Below are 9,674 nucleotides of genomic sequence, written 5' to 3'. Positions count from 1 at the left end.
TCCTCTCAAAAAACATTTCCTCATATTTTTCAAACAGGGCTCAAATTTTGAGAAAAATGAGAGAAAGGGGTAAAAAATCAACATTCTGCCCCTCTTTTTGACAGGTGCTGTGGTTCTGGAGAAAGCTTGGGGGAATGCATTTTTAGAGGCCTTGCGTTGGGTAATTTTCAAAAATTCAAGATGTTATCGAAACTACACAGACAACACTAGTTTAACGTTGTTTAATATTTCAATTTTGAGTTTAGGAAGGCACCTAAAAATGGCCTCAAACTTGGCGTTTCACTTCTGCAATTTTTTGAGATTTTAATTAAAAATTTCACTGTGTAATTTCTTAGATTTTCTAGTTTGACTTGGGTAAAGGTAAATTGGTGATGTAACTTCATTAGTTCGAAGTCTTGATGTTGTAATAATAAATAAATTAGCATGATAGGTTGTTTTTATATTTAATTAGGCCTCATAAATGAAGAAAAGATCAAATCAAAGTCTAAGAGAAGAGTTTGTTTTTGACCTTCTCACTCTCACTGGTTGGTTGAGATATTCTTGGAAACTGTTCCACCATTCATGGATTCAACTCTTTAAGATGGGGAAGTTTTTTATATTAGTATACATGTATCATTTTCTTAGTCGGAGAGAAGGGTTGGACATTTGAGGAGAGAACTCTTGTAACTTGTGTTTCAGCATTTTCAAGAAATCAAAGAACAATTGCAACTGTTATCTAGGAATTCATGTGCAGTGATTTTGTGGTATTGTTTCTTCTCTGTTATAGTTTCATATAATAGATATTCATTTATTATTTATATTCATGGGTTTCTTCAATGATTTTTCCTATGTTTATAAGAAAAATTCTTTCCTTGAATCTCTGTTTTGATGGAATTATCACTATATGTTATTTGATTTCTAGTTTAATGAATTCATGATATATATGCTCTTTAAGTCTTCTTATTTATTCTGAAACACTACACTACATTGACAAACCCTAAGCTATCCAAAACTACTACTACCTTTCTCCTTTATATGTTATGAAACCAGCTCAAGAAAAGATAGAAAAGATAGATCAACGCCTTAGAATTCAGCCTCTTCGAGGGGGCAACCTCCTTTACATTACATAAATGAACAATTCTTGGATGATTCAAATGACAAAACCTCCTTTCTATATATAGGAGTCTATGGAGTCACAATATAATCCAGCTGACCTAACAATAATAATATAAAGCCACAAAAATAACAATAGAGGGATTATATGGGGCACATAAATAACAATATGGGGGTAATAGGGGCACAAGAATATAAATAAGGGGTATAACTACAATAGTAATGGGGTAATCACTAGTATTATAGGGACCCAACATGCCCCTCTCCTTCAAAAAAGTGTTGTCCTCAACGCTTGAGTAGTTTTGGATACTTCTGCATAAAATTCTCATCCTCCCATGTGGAATCTTCAGCGGATAAGTTCTTCCACTTGATAAGATACTCTGAAATTGATCGATTTCGTAGCTGTCGAGTTCTTGTTTCTGTGACTGCTTTCGGTTCCAATATAATTTTTCCTTCCTCATCAAGTTCTGGCAATATTGTTTGAATTGGGAGCTTGTCACCTATAACCTTCTTTAAACATGAAACATGGAAAACTGGGTGCAATCGAGAAGCTGCAGGAAGCTCCAATTTGTATGCCATAGTACCAATCTTTTGCAACACCTTGTATGGACCATAATACTTTGGTGATAATTTATTATCCTTCTTAGCTTGCTTTAGGGACATTTGCTTATATGGTTGTAGCCGTAGGAATACCCAATCACCTACATCAAAACTTCTTTCACTGCGATGTTGATCTGCCTGTTGTTTCATTCTATTTTGTGCCAACACGAGGTTATCCTTTAAGAGTTGGAGGACTTGTTGTTGATGTTCGATGTGATGTTCCACTGCCTGAACCTTAGAATTTTCTCTTAAATATGATGTGATGGATGGTGGTTGATACCCATAAAGTGCCATAAATGGGGTCATTTTTGTTGCTGTATGGAAGGAAGTGTTATACCACCATTCAACCAGAGGCAACCATTTGACCCATTGTGTCTGTTTATCAGATACAAAGCAACGAAGATATCCTTCCAAACATTTGTTTACTATCTCAGTTTGCCCATCAGATTGAGGATGATAAGATGAGCTATGAGCTAACTGAGTACCAAGACAAGAAAATAATTTTGTCCAAAAATTTCCAGTGAAAATGGGATCTCTGTCACTTACAATAATCTTTGGGTTTCCATGTAGCTTTTGAACTGTTTCCATAAATGCAGTAGAAACTGTACTGGCTTTAAATGGATGTGATAATGCACAAAAGTGTGCATACTTGGTAAGTCTGTCAACTACCACCATGATGACACTCTTTCCCTCAGACTTGGGTAAACCTGTGATAAAATCCATTGAAACCTCCTCCCAACGTTGGCTTGGAATGGATAAAGGTTGTAATAGACCCGGTGTCTTAATTGTTTCAACTTTATTTTGTTGGCAAACCAAACATTCCGCCACAAACTTTTGAATATCTGATTTAAGGCCATCCCAAAAAAATTCCTTCTTAACCCTGTGGTAATTTTTTAAAAATCCTGAGTGCCCTCCTAAGGGAGAAGTGTGCAATTCCATAAGAATCTTTTGTTTTAGCTGGGAATTCTTACAGAGGTATAAGCGATCTTTGTACCATAACGAATCATTTTGCCAGCTAAATGTATCAGAAGTACTGGAATCTTGTTGTAGCTTTCGAATAAGTGCCCACACTTCTTCGTCATTCTTCCATTCCTCCCTTGCTTCGTTTATCCAATCTGGTTGGATAATAGAAATGGCACACAACAATGCTTCCACATCCTCATCCTTTCTTGAGAGTGCATCTGCCACCACATTTTGCTTCCCTTTTTTGTAGATGATTTCAAAGTCATAACCCAACATCTTTGTGACCCACTTTTGTTGCTCTTCAGAGGATAATCTTTGTTCTAAAAAGTATTTAAGGCTATCATGATCCGTTTTTACCTTGAAGTGTCTTCCCATTAGGTAGGGTCGCCATTTCTTAAGTGCATGGAGTATTGCCAACATTTCCTTCTCATAAATAGCTTTGCTTAAAAACTTTCCCTTGATTGGACGACTTTCAAAAGCAATGGGTCTTTCATCTTGCATTAGAACAACACCAATTCCATTTCCTGAAGCATCACATTCCACAATAAAGGTTTTTGTGAAGTCCGGTGTAGCTAAGACCGGTGCTTGGCACATTGCCTCTTTAAGATGTTCAAAGGCCTTTGTTGCTTCCGGAGTCCATGAAAATGAATCTTTCTTCAATAATGTTGTTAGAGGTGCTGCTATTCTCCCATAATTCTTAACAAACTTGCGATAATACCCTGTCAACCCAAGAAATCCTCGCAGATGCTTTATGGATGTGGGGATTTTCCATTCCTTAATGGCTTTAATTTTGCTAGGGTCTACCTTAACTCCTTCATGAGATACAATATGACCCAAATATTCCACCTCCTGGACTCCAAAGAAACATTTGGATCTTTTTGCATATAATTGTTTCTCCTCCAATAGTTGTAGCACCCTGTCAACATGTTCAACATGATCCTTCCAAGACTTGCTGTAGATTAGTATATCATCAAAAAATACTAACACAAATTTTCTAAGGAATGGTTTGAAAATTGAATTCATCAAACCTTGAAATGTTGAAGGTGCATTGGTAAGGCCAAAAGGCATGACCAAAAATTCATAATGACCCTCATGAGTTCTAAATGCCGTTTTCGGAATGTCTTCAATCTTCATTCTGATTTGATGATATCCCGAACGAAGATCCAACTTGGTGAAGTAAATTGATCCATGCAATTCATCCAGTAATTCATCAATGACAGGAATGGGGAACTTATCTTTAATAGTGAGCTTGTTGAGCTCCCTATAATCTAGACACATGCGCCATGATCCATCCTTCTTGTGCACCAATACTACTGGAGCTGAGAAAGAACTTTGACTCGGTTGAATTATACCAGCCTCTAGCATTTCTGCAACCATACGTTCAATTTCACTTTTTTGGCATAGGGATATCTGTACGGCCTGATGTTTGGAGGAACACTTCCTGGAATCAGATGAATAGCATGATCATGATCATGCATAGGTGGGAGACCTTTGGGAGTCTCAAATACCTTGGAATGATTGTCCAGGACTTTTTGGAGATCTGGAGAAATAGATGATTCCAATGTGGAAACATCTAGTGAACATAATTGTGCAATTACACCTCTTTGCTCCTTTTTAAGAAGCTTTGTCATGCCATTAGAGCTGATTATCTTTCCTGGTTTCCCTGCAATACCCCTTAATTCAACTTCCTTTCCTTCCATAGAAAATTTGATGAAAAGTTCTTGAAAATTAAAAGCTATTGTACCCAAGGATTGTAGCCATTGGACTCCTAGTACAACATCAGCACCTCCCATTGGAATGGAAAGCATTGGGCTAGTCAATACATATTCTCCCATGGATAGCTTGATATTATGGCACTTTCCAGAGCAATTTATTGTTCCTCCATTTGCAATCATCACTTGACACTCTGGTGCTGGATATAGGAAGCAATTCAATTCTTTTTCTACCCTACAATGAATAAAATTGTGGGTGCTTCCTGAATCAATCAACACTATTACCTTTTTCTTCTTGATTTGTCCTTCTATCTTGATGGTTTGAGGAGTGGTAATTCCCGCCAATGCATTACAAGATATGGTTGGATTTATTTGTTCTTCATCTAGGCTTTTTTCTTGGAGTATATTCTCTTCTTTTGACCATTCTTGCTCCTTTTCTTTTTCCTCTTCACAATCTATGTAGAATAATTTCTTCTCAGCACACTTATGACCTTTTGTGTATTTGCTATCACAATTGTAACAAAGCCCTTTTGCTCTTTTTTCTTCCAATTTTTGTGGTGTCAACCTTGTAGGTTGTGGAAGACTAGGGGCAACAACACTTCTGTCTTTATAGTTGTGAGTGGTATGCTTCCTAGTTGCCATAATTTTGCTTTCCATTTTTCTTGCTAACCTGAATGCCTTCTCTAATGAATCAGGTTCCCAAAGGTGGACATCATGTTGGATATTATCCTTTAAAGACCCTATGAACACATCAATCCTATGCTCCTCTGGAATATCTTTTACCCTTATGTTCAATTTTTGGAACTCCTCAATGTGCTCCATTATTGAACCCTTTTGTTTGAGACTTATCAATTGGCTAAAAAAAGTGTTGCTTTTTGTATCCTCATAATGTGCTATCAATTCTTCCGTAAAAATTGCCCAAGTGATAAATTGTTTACGAGAACAAAGCCATTGATACCATACAAACTGATTTGGTTCCAAATATACAGTTGCCATACGTACCTTTTGTGTGTTTTGCACATTATTGAGATCGAAGAATTGCTCCATCTGTAATATCCATGTGGTGGGATCCTTGCCATCAAACTTCCTCATATCGATTTTTGGAATATGGTGATTCTTCAATCCAACATTAGCATCTATGGAATCATGATTAACATTTCTTTTGTTCTCATCATGAGTTTCCTTTAGTACCCTTTCACCCTTAGGGACCATTTCTTGTAGCAACTTATTCATATTTATCTTCAATTCGTCCATGTCTGTCTTCAAATCTATCTTCAAATCATCGATCTTAGCTTCCACGTCAATCATCTTAGCTTCTACACCTTTCTTTAAACAATCCATCTTAGCTTCTACACCTTTCTTTAAACCATCCATCTTAGATTCTGTTCCTTTTTGTGCAAGGGACAGTTGTTGCACTTGGTCTTGTAATTTTGATATATCATGTTGCATTTCTTCCTCTTCTTCATGAGTCATGCTAGAGATTTCAGGTTCCTTACTAGGTGTTTGCATTTTCTTTCCTCGGGGCATCAGTTACCGATAATAATGCTCTACTATGCCCTTTGAATTCCTTCAAAATAAATTTTCAAACCAAGCTTAAGCAAAAATTTAAGAAAATCTACACACCTTTTTTCACTTTGTAGGAGCTCGATATTTCCTCTGATGTATTTCTGTACTTTCCAATCATCTAGTTCTGAATTTGTGATCTGTAGTAGCCCTCTGTGTCATCTTTCCAATGCCACAAGTCTGACCCAAATTGGATTCTCCAAGGAAGAATTATGTGAAATCTCCCACAATGACTTGCTTTTAGACTAGTTCAGTAGAGCGAACTTGTACAACGTTCCACGAGGCACTATTTCAACCTTTGGATCTGAAACTCACATACAAGAAATTACAGTCCGTCCCCTTTCTGTAGCTTCTTACGAAATTTCAATCCGATCCCCAGAGAGAAAGTTATGACGATTTTCCCCAGGTCACCTGTTTTGAATGTAATTCAGGAGTCTGCAAAAAGACCAACTTCTGCGCGATTTCTTCTCAAATGGGTTTTTTTTGCGACTTCTGAAACGTCACAGAAAAAAAGTTATAGCGAAAATTCCATGATGACCTGTTTGGAGCAGCGAAACCCTAGAATCCAAAGCTCTGATACCAAATGTTATGAAACCAGCTCAAGAAAAGATAGAAAATATAGATCAACACCTTAGAATTCAGCCTCTTCGAGGGGGCAACCTCCTTTACATTACATAAATGAACAATTCTTGGATGATTCAAATGACAAAACCTCCTTTCTATATATAGGAGTCTATGGAGTCACAATATAATCCAGCCGACCTAACAATAATAATATAAAGCCACAAAAATAACAATAGAGGGATTCTATGGGGCACATAAATAACAATATGGGGGTAATAGGGGCACAAGAGTATAAATAAGGGGTATAACTACAATAGTAATGGGGTAATCACTAGTATTATAGGGACCCAACATTATATTTCTGCTGTTGCTACCCTTTGAGCTTTTGACCTTGTTGCCTAGTTTTCATCCCTTGTTCAACATTAGAACACTAAATTTTCAAACCTATATAAGCCTGACATACCTAGCCTAAAATAATTTTATATTCTAGTCAAATATTTGGTTGTGATATTATAAAGAGAGCCCTCTCTGGTCTGGTAGGGCTAGCTACCAAACTGAAAGTTTGGTCTGTGGTTACCTCCATCGATTCCTCTCAGCCTAGGACATTGTGGGGGATAATAAGTACAACATGATTGGAGTATGTGGTTTTTCCATGCGCTCGAATGTTACAATGTAACCACTAAGGAAGGTGAAGAAAATCTTAGGAACATCAATATTCCTGAGTCAAAAGGACAATGCAAAGTTGCAAGGCCTAAAAGGCGGGAGTTACTAATTTTTCACAACCCTTGAAGACCAATCATGTGAATATTGGATTGAAAGACCAGCTGAAGTTTGCAAATATAGGTGACTATTGGGATGAAGACATAGTGGACAAAGTCGGGGAGCTACTGTGGGAGTATCAAGACTTGTTTCCCACCAAGTTCTTTGATTTGAAAGGGATAGTAAGGGATCTGGGCATCATGAAGATCACTCTAAAGCCAAATGCAAATCTAGTAAAGAAACGCCCCTATTGGTTGAATCCTAAGTATAAAGAAAAGGTGTGCGAGGAATTAAATAAGATGCTTACAGCTGGGATTATTGAACCTGTCAAAGAATCAGATTGGGTTAGTCCCATGGTGGTTCAAGAGAAGAATATGCAGGGTGAAATTCAGATATGTGTAGACTTGAGGAAGTTGAATGATGCTTGTGTCCATGATCTATTTCCTATGCCATTCATAGACAAAGTATTGGAAAATGTTGGAGGTCAGGAGGCTTATTCATTTACTAATGGGTTCTTAGGGTATCATCAGATCAATATCGTGCTGGAGGATAGAAGTAAGACTACCTTCATGACTTAATCAGGTTGTTTCTAGTATACAATTATGCCTTTAGCATTTAAGAACGCCCTTGCAATATTCTCGAGGGTTGTAGTCATAGCTTTCAAGGAGTTTATTCACAAGTTTTTGGAGCTTTATTTCGATGATTGGACGATGTTTGGGTTAGTAAAAATACATGTTTCTAGTCTTCACCTCATGTTGGACACTTGTTGAAGGTATCAGATATCCCTTAATTTGAAGAAGTGCATATTATGCATACCATATGGGATATTGTTAGGCCATGTAGCCTGTAAGCAGGGGTTGATGGTAGAACCTGCCCAAATTGTCGAATTATTACTTTGGAGCCTCTAAAGAATGTCAAATAACTGCGTGTGGTGTTGGGCCACAAAAGGTATTATAGGAAATTCATCCAGGCATACGCACATATTATGACGCCCATGGAAAAATTGTTGAAAAAGGATGCGAAGTTTTGCTGGGACGAGGATTTCCAGAAGGGTTTGGATGTTTTATAATAAAAAATGGTCACCATGACCATTTTAGTTTTCCCCGAGTGGAAGAAGGAGGTCCATGTCCATGTCGATGCATCATGCATAGCTCTGGGAGCTGTGCTGACCCAACCAGGTGAAGGTGATATCGATCATTCGATAGCGTTTGCAAGTAGAAAGTTATCAAAGGCTGAAAAATAATTACTCAACCATTGAGCGCAAAGGACTAGCGATGGTGTATGTTCTGTAGAAATTTCGACACTACTTGTTGGGTGTACACTTCAAGATGTATAGAAACCATTCTGCTTTGAAGTACCTGGTCAAAAAGTCTGTGTTGGGGGGGGGGGGCGGGGAAGGAATCTGTTGATGGTTGCTTCTCTTTCAAGAATATGCCTTTGAAGTAATTTTGAAATGAGGGAAACTGAATGTTGGACCAGATCACCTCTCGGAGATTGAGAATGGTGACGAACCTACAAATTGGGAGGAAGGATTTCCTAATGCACAACTCTTTGTTGTGTGCATTGTAGATGATCATTTCCCATACATAATCCAATTCTTGTCTATTGGTACAGCTCCGGAAGGGTATATGACACAACAAAAGAAAGAATTTGTGGTTAGGCCACCTATTTTTCTATCATTGCAGGGCACTTATATAAAATGGGATTAGATGAAGGACTACATAGGTATGTCCTAGAGAATGAACGAAAAAGCATCTTCACGGAAGCGCATGGAGGAGTTGCAAGAGGAAGTTATATGGGAAGAGCAATTTCGTAGAAGATTCTATGAGTATGACTATGGTGGCTGACTGTACATAAGGATTCCAAGGCCTATTGGAGGGCATGTGATTCTTTTCAGATAACAGGAAGACCATTGTGAAGGGATGGATTTCCATTGAACCCACATGTGTCATTAAAAGTGTTTGATAAATGGGTGATATACTTCGTGGGGTCAATTTAGCCACTAGGAAAGAAGACAGCGGACAAATATATCATTACAACAACTGAATATTTAATCAAGTGGGCTAAGGCAAAACCTATAAAGGGTTGTAGCCCAACTACAACTGTAAAGTTTATTTTTGAATATTTCCTATCTCGGTTTGGCTACCCTAAGATCTTGATGAGCGATAGAGTTTCACACTTCTTAGATGAGACAATTGCTACTTTACTGGAAGAATTCTAGATGCATCACTAAAAGAGTATGATGTATCATTCTCAAGCGAATGAAACCATCAAAGAATTTAATAAAATCCTGGAAAATGCCTTAACAAAATTTTTTAATGTGAAGCGAAATGATTGGGATGTGCGCATAACAGGTGTCATATGGGCGTATAGAACTACCTGCAAGAAGTTTTCAGGACAAACGTTGTTCCAATTGGTTTA

The sequence above is a fragment of the Pinus tabuliformis genome, chromosome 2_1, assembly GCF_031772625.1.
Source record: "Pinus tabuliformis cultivar Carrire ecotype Pingquan chromosome 2_1, CPIR1, whole genome shotgun sequence".
NCBI classification, from domain to species: Eukaryota; Viridiplantae; Streptophyta; class Pinopsida; order Pinales; family Pinaceae; genus Pinus; species Pinus tabuliformis.
Note: the sequence above shows the minus strand (reverse complement) of the source record.